This window comes from Ochotona curzoniae, unplaced genomic scaffold (genome assembly GCF_017591425.1).
Source record: "Ochotona curzoniae isolate NIBS_2020 unplaced genomic scaffold, NIBS_Ocur_1.0 contig_4751, whole genome shotgun sequence".
Classification (NCBI taxonomy): domain Eukaryota; kingdom Metazoa; phylum Chordata; class Mammalia; order Lagomorpha; family Ochotonidae; genus Ochotona; species Ochotona curzoniae.
Window position 1 is genome coordinate 147,595 of NW_024466377.1, and position 16,164 is coordinate 163,758.

The 16,164-nt window shown below is 45.7% G+C and overlaps 1 protein-coding gene across 1 annotated transcript in view; it reads left to right on the forward strand.

Annotated features, from left to right (window-relative positions):
• Positions 1-200: 200 nt before the first annotated feature.
• LOC121161226 (tripartite motif-containing protein 26-like) overlaps positions 201-16,164 on the forward strand; it is a 34,895-nt gene continuing 18,931 nt past the window's right edge. The window contains exon 1 of the mRNA XM_040987528.1: positions 201-278. The gene's annotated coding sequence lies outside the window, so the exon portion shown is untranslated. The remainder of the gene's footprint in view (positions 279-16,164) is intronic.

Consider the following 16,164-nt stretch of genomic DNA (forward strand, 5'->3'; position numbering starts at 1 on the left):
CTCCAAACTAGGTTGGAATAAAATATTTCTTTTCCAAGGCACTGCTGTCCCGTATTTTAGATTGATACATTAGATTTCTCAGTGCCCCAGATGGGATCTAATGCAGCCTTGCCCGTTTCCCTGGCTCCATTCTGAGCAAATGCACAGAGGGTTGAAGGACCATCTGAAACTCTCTTGTCTCCTCACAGGTCCATGGTGTGTCCGGAAATCTCTCCAATCCAGAGATCCTGTGCTCCTGTTTGTGGTTCTGAGAGTCAGGCGGGAACTCCTTCACTGAGGTAACCACACTCAGTTCACACAGAGTGGCTGGAGGCTCCCATACTTGTATCCAGTTGCCCAGGAAGGGACACTATTAGGTGCATGCTAAATGAACAATGTTCCTCACCTTGTTTTCTGTTGGCCGGTTATCTCCTTGCACTAATGGTTAAAATGTGGGGCCAGGTAGCTGTGATTGGCTGGATCTCTGGACTGAAGCAACTGGACCTAAAACTGTGAAGATCTGAAAAACTTGTTTATTTGATGTGCAGTTAGAGCAAACTTCCCAGGCTCAAATAGAAGCATCATCTAAGAATATTTCAAGGAATCCAAGGAACTCAAAAATCTGGTTTTATGTTTCTCAAAGGAAACAATTCCAGGGGCTGACGTGGAGGAGTTACAGGCTAACCCTCCACCTGTAGCACAGGCATCCCATACAGGCACAGTTTTGTGTCCTAGCAGCTCACTTCCAATCCAGCTCCCTGCATATGGCCTGGGAAAGTAGCAAAGGATGGCCAAAGACCTTGGGCCCCTGCATCCGTATGACCTGAAAGAAGTCCAGGCTCCTGGCTTTAGATGCTGAGGTTTTTAACTACCACACACTACCCAGATAAGCGAACAGCCACCTACATCGCCCCATAAGAACAAGAATTAAAAAGGTGCATGAAGGCCCAGACAGGTGTCAGGGTGGGGGGGGTTACCTAGGCTTACTTGTGCCCTCATGTACTGTACCACCAGACCAGGCCTGGGTCCTGCACCCACTCAGCTGCAGACTTGGTGGCTATGATTATCCTGGGATGGGGGGTTGGGAATGTGTGGAAGGTGGTACAGTTGAAGAAGCGCATTAGAGGTGAGGAATGACTTCTTGGGGACTTCCACAAAAAGTGCCATTGTAATTGCAGGTAAACAAGGGGGCTAGGTCAGGTGGGGATTGGAAGCAAGAGGACAAGTCTGGTTCTTGGACCAGGACATCTGCCCATGTAGGAGACCTGGACTGGGTGAAGGCCATTTAGGCTGGGCATGCAAGAGAACTAGATCTGGACACAGATTTTGAGGGGAATGTATGGGCTCACGCTGGTGGGACTGCAATACCTACTTGTTTGTGCTAGACCTGGGGATGACAGCTGAGCTAGGCATGACCACAGAACTCACCAACACTATGAGAACTGGGGTTGAGATAGGTTGGGTTGGCCCAAGCTGAAGCACCTGCAGGTGCACTAAGAATTGCATGTGGGGATGAATGGAATACAGGATCCACCAGCACTCATAAAGGCCAAAGCTGAGGGTGGAATATGCTGGGCATGGCCCTAGCACCCATTGATATGTGTGAGATCTGGGTCTGGGAGCAGGTCTGGTGGGGAAATTTGGGTAATTTTTCTACTAAGTTATAGCTCCTGCAGGTGAACAGAAGAGCAGGAGCTGGCTGTGGTCTAGAGCCAACAGGGCTACCCTACTTATCAGCAGGTGTGTGGGCTGGATGGTGGGGTGGAGTGGGCAAGCCCAGGACAAGTCATAGCACACACTGGCATTTGTGGGAGCCAGGATGTGGTGTGGTTCATGGTGGGCTAGGTTTTGTACCTGCCTGTTTGCTTGAGAGCCAGGGATAGAGGCAGAATGGGCAGGGCTAGGCAGCAGTACCCACCAGCCAGATTTGGAGCTGAGGGTGGGCCAGGCTAGGCCAGGCTGCAGCATTTGATAGCAAAGGCTAAGCTGGGTGATGGGCCATGCCAGGCTTTGTCAGAGCCACCCTGGCACACACAATATAAGTAGCTGGGAAGGGGTATTATAGGGGTGATAATAGGTTGTCTGCTGGGTTGTAGGTCCAATTGTTGAGTGCAACGGCTGGAATGGGGTGACAAATGGGCTGGGCATGCCTACAGCATCCTTTGGCATGGATGTGGAGTAGGCCTGAAAATATGTTGAACTAGGCTCCAGCACCTGTCAGTGCTGCTTAAGAAAGCCAAAGTGGGTGTAAATGGGTTAGGCTAGGTCTTGGCACCTGTTGAACTACATGAGAGCTGGGTTTGAGGGTGGGTCAGGCATGGCTAGGCTTGGCTATGGCACCCAAAGGTAAGAGCCAGAATGTGTGTGGGGCAGTTGGGTAAGGCCACTGTGCCTGGCAGAGAATGCCAGGATAAGAGGTAGATCAAGTCAGGTTGGGCCAAGCACCCACCAGTGTGCACATGGGATCTGGCACTGGTGGTGGCCTGATAGAGGAGCTTGGGGAACTCCTCTGTCAGAATGCAGTCCATGATGGTGAGCACAAGAACTGAGGCAGGGAGCAGCCCAGCCCAGGCCAGACTATAGTACCCATCAGCATACTTGAGAGTCAGGACTGGGGAGGGGTCAGGTTGGACCAGTTCATAACACTCACTGGCAAATCTGAGAACCAGGAAGGGGTGTGGGACAGCCAGAGTTGGGCCACATTGGCAGCTAGTTCACATTAGGGCCAGGACTGAGGGCTGGCTAGCTAAGCTAGAAAGAAAAGCATAGAAGAGAAAAGAGAAGAGAAAGAGAAAGGAGGAAAGAAAGAAAGAGAATAAAAGAAAAAGAAAAAGCAAAGAAGAGAGGGAAGAAGGAAGGAAGAAGGACAGAAAGAAGGAAGGAAAGGCTACTTTAGGCTAAATGATATATATATATTTTTTTCTTTTTTAATAATAAAATCATCTTATTTTGATAATGTTTACATAGTTGAGAAGGATTCATGGATTCATGCCCATATGGACCACCAATGAGGAGGGTCGAGGAGTGGAAGAAAGTGGATGAGACAACTGCCTCCAATCTCATTTTCTCTTCTGGTATCCGGGGAAACTGGAGAGAGAAGGAGAGAAGTCCCACCCAGCATGGTAACTGCATCAGTACCCAGAGATAGAGAACAGTTACCCTATGTTTTCTCAGGGTCCCCTATGTGGAGCATGTTCCAAGGGTACTGCTTAAGTGGTTTGATAGTTCTGAGATGCTGTTGGTTTTGTTGCTACAAGCTTGCGGAAATTCTTCCAAGGTCCATTGCTTGACATAGTCCACCTTAGAGTCTCCATTCACCCAGGTACTCAATATCAAAGCTTGGCTAGGAGAGCTTTCCTCTTTGTTCTGCCCTCCATGGTACTAGATGTCCTCTGCAGGCCTTAATGTACTGGTTGTCATGTTCCCCATGAGCATCTAGGCATGCCGTTAACTGCAGAGGCCTCAGCAACTGTAAAGATCCACTTCTGAAACATGCACTCCACAGTCAGACCACATAACCTGTAATTTTCACCATGGTTGGAGTTCTGAGTCTAATGATCCAGTTGGGGGGTCCCAAAAGAAATCTCATCAGAAGTGACCCCAACATGGCTCCTGTCTGCCATGTGTGGGTCCAGCTCAGTCCATCACCTACATCAGCCTGCACACACATACTGATAATTGCAGTCACCTGGTCAGTTTTGTCCCTAGCCCCATCTCTTACACAAACCAAGGGATGCTACATTACACTCTAACCTTGCCCACCACAGACTATGTCTTCATGTACACCAATGGGAACTGCAGCATAGTTGGAGTGACTCCCAATTACCCCCACTAGGCCCACCCCCAGCCCCAGCTCCTGTGCATGCCAGTGTGAGCTGCAGACTGATCCAGTCTGTCCCACATCCCTTTAAGCTCTTAAACACATCAATGGGCATTGGAGCCTAGCTCAACCCAACCAACCCCACTACCCATCTCATCAGAAAGGTACCCACAGTTTCTGTACTAGGCCCACTCCCAGCCCCAGATCTTGTACTTTATAGGTAGTTCTATGATCTAGTCTGACAGGATGTGCCTCCAGTCCTGGCACTTACCAGCTGATGCTGCAGCAAAGGCCAACCAACCTGCACATACCCTGACTCATGCATGCACCAGTGGTCACTTAGTCCAGCCTGACTCTCCTTTTAACTTAGCTCAAATGCAAGCTAGCAGGTGTTGTATCCCTGCATAGTCTTGTCTGCCCCCTGACCCAGCTTTCACCAGCATAAGCAGTGCCCCATCAGGGAGCCCCCACAGTTCTCCTCTGGGCTTGCCCCCAACCCAGACCTTGCATGTGCTGGTTGGAGCTGTACCCCAGCTTTCCTCACTTTAGCATCCAGCAGGGGCTGCTGTAGCCTGGTTCAGTCTGGCCTGCCCCAGCTCCCAGCTCATGATGGCAGGTCATATAGCCTAGACCAACCCAGCCAACCACACAATTCCTGGCCCTAATGTGGATTGGCTGCTATTGTGGGGCAACCCAGCCTGTATTGCACCCCATCCTGGTTCTCAGATCTGGCAAGGGGTGCTGTGAGCTGGCTCAGGATGGCCCAACCCATACCTGACCCACAGGTAAACAGGTAATGTAACCTGGCCTGATCTGGGCTGCTTCTTGCCTTGGTTCTTGGACTCATCATCAGGAACAGCATCCTAACAAAGGAGTCCCCACGCTCCTCTGTCAAGCCACCTCCAGTGCCAGATCTCATGTGCACACTGGTGGGTGCTTGGCCCAGCCTGACTTGATCTACCTCTTATCCTAGAAGGAACAGCAGCCTGGCATGATCAACCCACACCCAATTCCGGCTCTTTGGGCGCTACTGCCCTGGCACTGCTGACCCACCCCCAAACCTAGCTCTTGTGTGGTTCAGCGGGTTCAGAGATCTAGCTCAGCCTGTCTTACTCTTTGCCTGGCTCTTATGAACACCAGAGGATTCTGGAGCCTAGCCCAGTCTGATATATCCCCAGAGCCTGTCCATACCCATGCCGAAGGATGCTACATCCATGTCTAACCCAGTTATCCGCTTACTAGTAGGAACCAGAGCCAAGCAGTGGCATCCCCTTAGCTCCCCAATCAGACCTGTTCCTAGCCACAGATCTTGTGCATGCTAGTGGTTGCTTCACCCCAGCCCGGCATAACCCAAAGTTTAGACTTTGCTATCAGATCCTGCAGCCTGCCCTGGTCTTGTCTGTCCCCAGTTCCAACTCTCACTGGTGGGTGCTACAGCATAACCCTACTCACCCTGTCTCTATCCATGGCTTTCGTGCAAATCAGCTGGGGTGATAGCCTAGCCTAGCCCAGCATGCCCTGCACCCGCCCCCCATTCTGGCTCCTGCACATGGCAGTGTGCTATGGTTTGACCTGGTCTTGCCTGGTCTGCTCCTTAAGAAACAATCCGCACATCTGCCAGCAAATGAAGTAGCCCTGTCCTGATCAACACCCAGCCCTGATTCACATGCTCAACAATTGGAGCAACAGCCAACCAGGAGAATTTCCCAAGTTCCCCCACCAGACCCATTCCCTGACCCAGATCTCACGAGTACAAGTGGGTGCTAAGTCCTTATCTGGCAGTATGCACCCCCCAGTCATGGCCTTTGTGTGTGCTAGTGGATGTTGTTGTCTGGCCTGCCCGATACCCAATTCTTGGGTGTGCATGTGGGTGCTACAGCCTAAATCAGCCTGGCCTGTTCCCAGCCCCTGTAACCCATAAGTGTTGTTGAGTTCCATGGTTATGCCTAGCTCATCCTAGTCACACCCCCAGCCCTTGAGCAAACCAGGTGGGAGCCCACTATCCCCCATAGAATCTTCTCCAGACCCAGTTCTCTTGTGAACTTATTAGTGTCATAGCCCAGTCCAACATGGTCCATTCCCTGCGCCAAAACTCACTGGTAAGTAATGTGGTCAAGCCCTGCCAGGCAGGGCCCTCAGTCATTGCTTTTGTGTGTTGCCAGTAGGCAGTGGTTGGTACCAACAATCCCAACTCAGATCTCCCGTGTGGGTGGGTGTATTGGTCTGACACCAAAAGGTCCTTTAGTTTCCCTCCTCTAAACCATCTAGTCTCAGTCCCCTCATTTACCTGCAAGTGCAGTAGTCAGGTTGGTCCTCCAGAAGTCACTCCTCATCTGTCACGTCCTCCCTCAGCAGTCCTCCATCCAACACACCTACAGACCCGTTTACCTGAGCAATCCACAGACATGCATGCCCAGTGCTCTGCCTGTGTGCCATTCCAGCCTGGTGCCATGCCTGCCCACCCAGAGACTACACATGGGGTCCCCAGAACCTGTTTACTGGAATGCTGTTGTCTGCCCCCCAGCATATCTTTAAAAAAATTAGAATAAGTAACTATGTTGGCACACTGGTATAATTAACACAAATTTGGCATTAACCAGACCCAGGATGTCTGCCACCTATTCACTGCTTTTCTCCCAGGAGTGTAACACTTTTCTAGTTACAATGCAACCTAGGCCATTACCTACAGCTGCTGATCTCAGAATCCCAACCATGAAGAGAATATGTCAGCCAGTGGATTCTGAAGAGATTTCATTGTGCTTGGAGTGGTGAGATTGGCAGCAACTCAGAGTTGTTGAACTATCAAAACTGCATGAGTGGGACCCTCGGAGCATGCCCCACATTGGGGACCTGGAATGGGTGGGAGGCTGGGTGGGGCTTTTCCCTTTATTTCTTCCCTTACTCCGGATACAGAAAACAAAATAATATTTATGCGGAAACAATGGTCTTACCCACTTTCCTGTAGCTCTTGACCCTTTGTGCCCTGATCAACTATGTATAGATTACCTTAATAAAAGAATGTAAAAAAAAAAAGGTTAGGTTCCGACCCCTCTAGTTTTCCCTAACACTTCTCCACATCTATAAATATCTGCTCTCCTGCCTCAGCAATTACATTCCTCCTCAGTGAACTACAGTCAAGAGCAGGCAAATGTGTTAAAATGTCTCCCAAGGGAAAAACTGAAGTCTTTGATATAAATTTTTTAAGATTTTTTTTTATCCAGCTACTCCTCCATTCCTCTGCTTTCCATTTATATTTGAAAATATTTTCTGTACTTTGTTTCCTTTCGTTTTTTCTTTACCCCAAAGTATAAAACACATAATAGGTTAAAAAGAACACATTGAAATATATACACTTTAAAGTATTACTAAAGATAATAGACATCATTTTTGTAGTCACTTTGCTAGCTAATCAAAGCAGTGTGTTTCACTGCCCCACCTCTTTAGTTAAAGGTGTTAACCTGCATTTCTGTGGTAATCATTTTATAGCTGTTCTTCACACTTCTTTTATATGTGTGTGTATCTCCAAGCAGGGTATTGCTTTCATTTTGCTCATATTAAAATTTCATATACATGGAACCATCCTCTATTTGTTCTTTGTGGCTTGTCTTTGTTTCTATGATTTGCTATCTCTTTTTTAAAGATGTGTTTACTATTGAAGAGTCAGATTTACAGAGACTTGTAATATCTTCAGATCTGCTCAGCTCTGGCCATTGTGGCCATTTGTGGCGTGAACCACTGGGTGGAAGACCTTCTCTTTCTGTATGTGTCTGTTCTCTGTCTGTAAATCTGCACTTCAAATAATATTTTTTTAAATTCTAAAAAATAAAATATCTTACAAACTAGTTTTTGAATATGTATACCATAGAATTGCCATTCCTATGATTAATACCTTAACTCATAAATAATTTTTAAAAAGCCAGTTCTTTTTAACTAAAGCTGATTCAAAAATTACATGAAAAATAAATGAAGGCTAGCAAAGAAATTTTATATAAGAGTAGTTGAACTGAACTAAGCTTGCTAGATATGAAAACATTATGAAGCCTCCAAAATAAAAACAAAACTATGCGGAAATATAAATAAGCAAATTAAGTGTAAACAAAGTCCGGAAATGGACTGTAGTATATAGTAATCCATAGAATGATAAGACTGGGATCTCACAGTTCCTAACCCATAGCCTGGGAAAGCAGTAGAGGATAGCCCAAAGTCTTGGGACCCTGCACCCGCTTGGGAGACCTGGAAGAAACTCCTGGCTCCTAGCTTTGGATCGGCACAGATCTGACCATTGTGGCCACTTGGGAGGCGAACCAGCAAATGGAAGATCTTTCTCTCTGTCCCTCTTTCTCTCTGGAAATCTGACTTTCCAATAAAAACAAAGCTTTAAAAGGAAAAAAAGAGTGGGGTCTCAAATCAGTGGAAAAGATAAATAAATGACTGTTTAGCTACTGGTTTGGGGATAGTCAGATGGCTACATGGAAAATAGTCACCATAACTCCCACTACTCAGCTTGGTAAATTCTAGATAGGTCAGAGTTTTCAGTCAAAGAAAGTATTTTAATTTCAGAAGAATGAAGTCTTTCTGCGACTCAAAATCCCAAAAATTCATGAGAGAATATTAATAAACTCAAAATATAAGAATTAAAAGGGAATTCCCAATAGCAAGGAATATCATAAGAAAATTTTGTAAATGGCAACCTAATGATATTTTCATTGCATATGACAATAAAGAAATGATCTCCCTAGCAAAAGCAACTGAAAATTAAGATGAGGCTAAGAATCCTAGAAAAAGATGAGCCAGATCTACAGACAGTTCGCAGTGTCCAGAGAATTCAAAAGAATCTTGGGAAAAGAAACGACGGTTGGCTTTAAATATTCCAGAAAAATACTCAACTCCATTAAGAAGCTAACTACACAAGATTTCATCAGATTGAGACAAGCCAAAACTTGGACAGTGCTCTCTGATGGCAGGGAACAAGCAGTTTTCATTTACTGATGCTAGGAGCACAGTTAGGTTATGGAGGGGTAATTGGGTCACACTTGTCAGAGTTGTACCTGCATAACCCCCACCCCACAATTCCTTTTCCTACAGGGTAATATTATGTACAAGCATATTCACTGCAATGTGTCTTACGAAAGAGTGGAGAAAATTCAAGCACCTGGATAAATTGTACCTGGATAAATTGAGTGTTTGACTAGATCAATCGAAGTATACACATAACAGAATCAAAAGATACATTGGTTTTGGTGCAACATTTTTGAAAATCATGTATTTTTTCATAATACACATTTTCCATGAGCTTATCTCTTAGTGGCATTTTCTGTAAATGTTTGGAAGTGCCCTCAACTATTATTACTTGCTAAATAATGAGAAGCGGCCAGTGTTGTGGTGCATCAGGTTAAGCCAGTATGTCCAACATCAGCATCCCATTTGAGTTCCACTATAGTGAGCCTGAGAAAGCAGCAAAAGATGGTCTGAGTGTTGGGTCCCTGTGCCCACATAGGAGACCCATGGAGTTCTGGGTTCCTGGCTTCAGCCTAGTTCAGCCCTGGGTGAATGTGTGGCAATTTGGGGAGTGAACTAGCAGGTGGAAGGTCTCGCTTTCTCTCTCTCCCTTCTTCCTTCCCTCTCTCCCTCCATCTCTCTCTTTCTCCCTCCCTTCCTCTTTTTTTCTCTCTGTAACTTGGCTTTCAATAAATAAATATTTTTAAAAATATGTTTAGGGGAGCCTTTAAAGGGGGGGCTGATCGTGTTGAGAGAACTCTAGAAAGGTAGGTTTTAGCAACAGGCCCAGCTGCATCCCACGCACTGGCAGTAGCAGCTGTTGGTCCACTCACTGGCAGCAGAGCTGGATGTGTAGGAGTAACAGTAGCCACCTCCCTGTAAGGACCTCCACAGTGCCCAACGGGACGGCGAGCACCAGAGACCTCGTCTCCAGGTGCGCTGTGGTCAGAGTTGTGTAGCATTTCGCCTGCTTTAATTACCGAATGAAAATAACTGTGTTTCACCTTGCTGAGGGAGGGAAAGGGGAAGGAAAGATGGGAAGCCAGCGAGTGCAGACTGACTCTGGCAAAGATCCCAAGAAATAGTTACCAGTAACTACCAGACGGGGGCGCCAAAGCCTTGTCTAGCCAGCATGTTTCCAGCTTCCAGATTTAAACACCTGAAAGCACTAATTACACTATCTGCAGAAGACAATCACAAGGGGCCAGATGTCCCACAACGACTGTGACTCTTCCTCTTGGCTGTGGCTAGCAGCAGTCGCTGACTCTGAAAAGGTGATTCCCTGACCCAGGACACAGTGAATAACTCAACTGTTCTCTCTGGTAGATCCAAGAATGCCTTGCTACCTCTCGCCTGTCCAGCTCATAATCTGGCACTTCCAGTTGGCAATCTCCTAGAGTCACCAGGGATACAGCCCAGCTCTTTTCCCCTTTTCTTGTGAAAGATCTCAGTTTAGGATGCAGGGGAACCCCAGAACTCAGAGCCAAGCCTACAGTGACTCTCCCAAAACTGTATCGACTGGAGTTGGGGTCCTATTCCCTCAGCGCTGTTCTCGGAGGGCTCCACTAAGGATTTGGGTGGGAGCTATAGAACCCTGGAGGACAAGCTTTTAGAGCCAGACACCACCATCCTGATCTGCAAGGAGGACTCCACCGGGAACCTCCTCAAGTCCATTTCCCCTTCTAATCACCCCAGAAGCTCACAGAGCACTCTTTTCCCCCTGCCCTTACATGTGTTTTCCATTCCCTGTCATGTAGGTCCACTAGCATCTTATGTCTCTGCTACAGTTTCTACCTGCCAGCACCTCAAGTCACAAGCCAGCCACACATTTTCGCATGAGAAGGGGATCTACAGGGAGTCCAGCTCCTGGCAACTCTCCTTTTTTTTTTTTTTTTTTTTTTTTTGTCTTTCCAGGAAAGAATCTCATGTCACCTCACAGAGCACTCTTATTCCAGTCCTTCCCATGAGAGCAAGAGTATCTGTCTCATTTCTGGTAGCCCACCTCCCCCTCCAGCAGAGACATAGACTCAAAGCCACACCTATCTGACAGCATCCACCATGTGGCTCAGTAACCATAAAAACTTAATTTTTAAAAAAATGCTTATTTATTTGAAAGGAAAAACTACAGAAACAGGGAGAGGGCAAGAGAAAGAGATAAGAGATTCTTCCATCTGCTATAATATAATTTTATTATAGTGTCATCAGAACAATCCTACAGTCTTAAGGTGGGTGAACACATCTGCAGACATGTTCGGCTTTTTCCATCTAATGCTGGTTGCAAGATCCCACCATTGTGGAACTTGTGGTTTCTGGAGACTTGCTGGTGCATGGGAGATGGGCTTGCACCATGCACAGAAGGGCAGGAAGGGTGGTAGTCTGGCTTGTGCTATCCTATGGGCCAATTGCAGCTGACCCATGGCAGGTAAGTGAGTTAGATGGAGCCAGGGAAACATAAATTGTCAGAAGCTGCCAATTACCAACCACTAAAGGTGTCAGAAGAGCTTTCCACACGGTTCAGTCGGCCATGGCAATTACCGCCACCTCAGGGTCCACCAGGGAGCTGTCCAGCAGCAGCTGTGCTGAAGCTGTCAGATCCCGGCTCAGCTGCAGCTGTCAAACACCAACCCATGCTGTCTTGGGATCAGCCAGGAGCTGTCAAACCAGGTTGAAGCCAGAAGCCAGAACTCCTTTGGGTCTCCCACATGCATGACAAGGGACCAAGTACTTGAATCATTATCTACTGCCTTCCCAAATACATTACCCTGAGCCATCCTCCCCTGCCTTCTCAGGCCACAAGCAGGGAGCCAGATGGGAAGTGGAGCACCCGGGACACAACTGGTATCCAAAAAAATGCAAGGAAATGGTTTAACCACTAGGCCATCTTGTTGGGATGCAGAAGTGCACTTGAATTGAACCATTCCCCCATGGTGTTCATGGCCATTGATTAGGCCACAGAATGATTCATACAGCCACAAGATGAATAGTGACAGTTACTTCACAGAATCTCTGACCTACCATCTCCTCTAGAACTCCACACTATTTCCTCAGCTGCTGAGAGTCGTGGTGGCTAAGAGTTCACAGTTTTTCCAAAGAGTGCCCTCTGCCAATGAGAACTGCCTTGCTCAAGGTCACAGCCCCTTCCCAGGGCAGCCTACCACTCATGACTAGCCAATGTGGGATTATAAACAGCTACTGCCTTTGCCCCACAGTGGGGTGACTCTGCTGCACCATCTCTGCTCCACAGCTGCTCAGATTGCTGATGGTTTGGCTGTGACTGTATCACGGTCCAGCTTTTCTGTGTGCCCAATACTTCCTTCACTTCTTCCAGATATTGATTCTGATAGTACTCTCTAACAACTTCCTTCACAATAATCCTTGTTTCAGGATCTGCTACTTAGGAAATTCAATCTGGGATAGAAGCTACTGGAAGTGGGATCTGAGAAAGTGGCCTTTAAGCTAGAATTTTAGAGGTCTATAACTTGCTTGTTGGCTTTCCTCATTACTAGTGGCAGGAGAAACATTGATACCACCCACACAGGTAGGAGTGCAACTGTTAAAATTTCCAGGGCTGGAGAACTGGGTTAAAGTACAGTGGGAGGAAATGTACTGGTGAAGACAATGTATGAATCACTTGAAAATGTGGAGAAATAGGAATTATTTTTTAATGGAAATGGATGGCTGTGTGTGGGAGCTTTCGTTATTTTTAGGGAAAGGCTAAGATAATTCATCAATAGTTAAGGACTAGGTGTGAAATCCAAACAACTTCCCTGGCAACATATAAAGAGACTGATCTCCTGCAACAGAATCTTTCATCTTCTGACACACTTAGATTCCTGTCACAGCCAAGAGTGGTTGAAGTCAAAGCCAAGAACTCCTTCTAGGTGTCCTCTGTGAATGGCAGGGGTTCAAGTGCTTGAGCTGCCTGGCAAGATATTTCGGCAGAGTTGGATTAGAATCAGAACTCAAACTGCCACTCTGAAATAGAATGCTCTGCCTCTCTAATTTGGATATTCTAAACAACAGCTTGGGTTTACACTGCACCACAACAATCATCCCCCGTGTTTAACTTTTGGAGAACTACCAAGGTATTTCCCATGGTGGCTGTACCATTCTACATGCTCACCAGCAATACACAAAGTTTCCAACTTCACATCTTTGTCAACACTGTTTATTTTCCATTTAAAAATATTGTAACCATTATCTTTTTAAAAATTTATTCATTTCTCTTTATTGGAAAGACAAAGTTACAGAGATGGAAGGAGAGACAGAGACAAAGAGAGAGCTTCCATTTGCTGGTTCACTCTCGACATGGCCTCAATGACTGGAGCTAAGCTGATCCAAAGCAGGGAGCAGGGAGCTTCTTCTGGGCCTCCCAATTGCGTGCAGGGGACCAGGCATCTGGGCCCTCTTCTGCTGATTTCCTATGCTTTATGCAGAGAGCTGGATCAGAAGTGGAGCATACAGAAATTGAACCAGTGTTCATAAGGGATGCTGGCGCTCTTGATGAAAACGTTAGCCTGTTCTGCAGCCATGCCAGCACCCTGTAACCATTCTAATAGCTGTGAAGTGGTATTTCACTGTAGTTCTGATTTTATTTCCTTAGTAGCTAATGGTGGTGAACACCTTTTCATGTACTTATCAGTCATTTGTATATGTTCTTTGGAGAAATGTCTATTTAAGTCTTTGCTCCTGTTTGAATTATGTTCTTGTTGCTGAGTCAAAGGAGTTCTTTACACATTCCAGATATTAAGACATTTCCAGTTATATTACTTACAATTTTTCCCATATGCACATTGTCATTTTGCTTTCTCAGTATTATTTGATGCACAAAAGCTCTTAACTTAGTAATATAATTTATCTATTATTTTCTTCCATTGCCTATACTTTTATATCCAAGAAATTATTGCTAAATAGAACATGGTAGATTTGAGTTTTTTAGACTTCTGTGTGAAGATTACAATTAAAGCATGGAGAATCAAGATGGCAGAATAGGGTAAGGACATGTTTAAACAGACAGAATCATTAGCCAGCATGTAGCAGAGAGGGCACATTCCAGGAAGAGGCCATTGGTAGAAGGGCACCTGGAGGCTAACAAACATGGGAAAGTAGTGGACACAATGGTGTGGTGCTGCAGTGACCAGACATCTCAGTGGCACTCAGAGAGCAGTGATCAGATCCACTGGTGGCCAGAGTGCCACCAGCAACCAGGTGGAAACAGGGGTTCATCAGGAGTGCAGCAGGTGAATCCAGGCAAAGAACTGCCTGTTTTGCAGATTAGCTTAATTTGACAGTAGCAGAGACAGAGCAGCAGATCCTAATAGGCAGTGTGGGAACAATATGGGTTTCATAGCCCAGACATTCACTAGAGCCACCATGGGGTATGTCATTTTGTGTAGGGAGGCAATATGGGACAGGACTCTGCATGTACTAAGCTAGGAGAAAACTCATTTCTGGCTCAGTAAATTGCACTGACATGGCATCCTACAGGTTTCACACAAAATAGGTCCAGGTAGCCCAAAACTAATGGCTAGCAGATCCAGAACTCCACAAGTGGCACATCGGGCACCATTTTGTACAGGATGGCAAAGGTTATGAGACTTCAAGGACAACAGTGCGCTGCACATGGGTTTGTAGGGAGCAAACTCACTTCCAGGTTAGGACATTGCACTGGCCCACAGGGAAAATAACACTGTGTTGGGAGTCTGTCACAAGAGCCCAGACCTGAAACATGCTGGAGGGAGTGGCACAAGTGACTACAAAGAATTGGGTACCAACCGCAATAAGTGAAATCGAACTGTAGACTTGTAGGTGACAGAGTTCAGAGTTCAGAAGTACAATGACCAAAAGCAAAAGAAGAGACAGAGGCACAATGAATATTATTGAGGACTCCCCTGCAAAGGAGCAAAAGCCTTTGCCAACCTCAGAGTTAACTGAGTACATCGAGAAATAGGGGATACAGAATTCAGAAAACTTGTTATAAAGCTTCTTATCAACAATGAGAAGCACATACAGGAATGAGTTCAAAGAATTAAGGAATATGTCACACAGGAAATAGCAGCACTGAAACAAATCAAACCAAATTATTGGAAATTAAGGATGCAATAGAGAAAACATAAAAATCAGTGTAAAATCACAATAAGAAAGTACACGAGGCGGAAGAAAGAATCTCAGAATTGGAAGATATTTCTCATCGCAATGGGGAAACAAGAAGCTGGAAGCAGAGCTGGGTCAAGTGAAAAAAAGGTGTTCAAGAATGAAGAGATACTATTTAGAGGAAAAATGCAAGAGTTATGGGAGTTCCAGAAGGCACAGAAAGAGAACCTGAGTTTTAAAATATATTCACTGGGGCCCAGCATGATAGTCTAGTAACTAAAGTCTTCATCTAGCACATACTGGGATCCCATATTGGTGCCGGTTCATGTCCCAGCAACCCCACTTCCCATCCAGATTCCTGCCTGTGGTCTGGGAAAACAGTCGAAGATGGCCCAAAGCCTTGTGACCCTGAACCTGTGTGGGAGACCAGGAAGAAGCTCCTGGCTCCTGGCTTCAGATCGGCTCGGCTCTAGCTATTGTGGCTGCTTGGGGAGTGAACCATTGGAGAGAAGATCTTCTTGTCTCTCCTCCTGTCTGTATCTCTTCCTCTCTGTATATCTGATTTTCCAATATAAATAAATAAATATTTACAAAAAATATAGTCAATGAAATAATAAAAGAAAACTTCCCTAATCTGGAGAAAGAATTGGGAAACAACATTCAGGAAGGGCACAGAACTTCCAACAGAATTGACCAGAAGCAATCTTCACCATGACACATGACAGTCAAACCCTCTTCTTTCGAACATAAGGAAAAGATCCTTAAATGTGCACATTATAAAAACCTATTGACATAGAGAGGAACAGCAATCAGACTCACAGCTGACCTCTTTCACAGGAAACTCTATGGGTCAGAAGAGAATGGTGCGACATATTCCAGATTCTAAAAGGAAAAAATTATCAGCTGAGAATAATATTCCCAGCAAAGCTTTCTTTTGTCTTTGAAAACGAAATAAAATTCTTTCACAGTAAAGAAAAGGCTCCAAGAATATGCCTCTTCCAGACCTGTCCTACAAATGATACTTAAAGATGTTTTCTTGACAGAGAAAAGGAATAGCACCCACCGAAACCAAAGGCAAATGTGAAGAACATCCCAGTAAAATAACAGCAGAAGGCTATATCAAACAATGAACAAATCATTGGTAAAATGACAGGACAAAATTACCACCCATTCATATTAACCCTGAATGTAAATGGCTTAAACACATCAATCAAACACCATAACTTAGATTGGATCAAAAAACAAAACCCATCTATCTGTTGCTTACAAGGAGA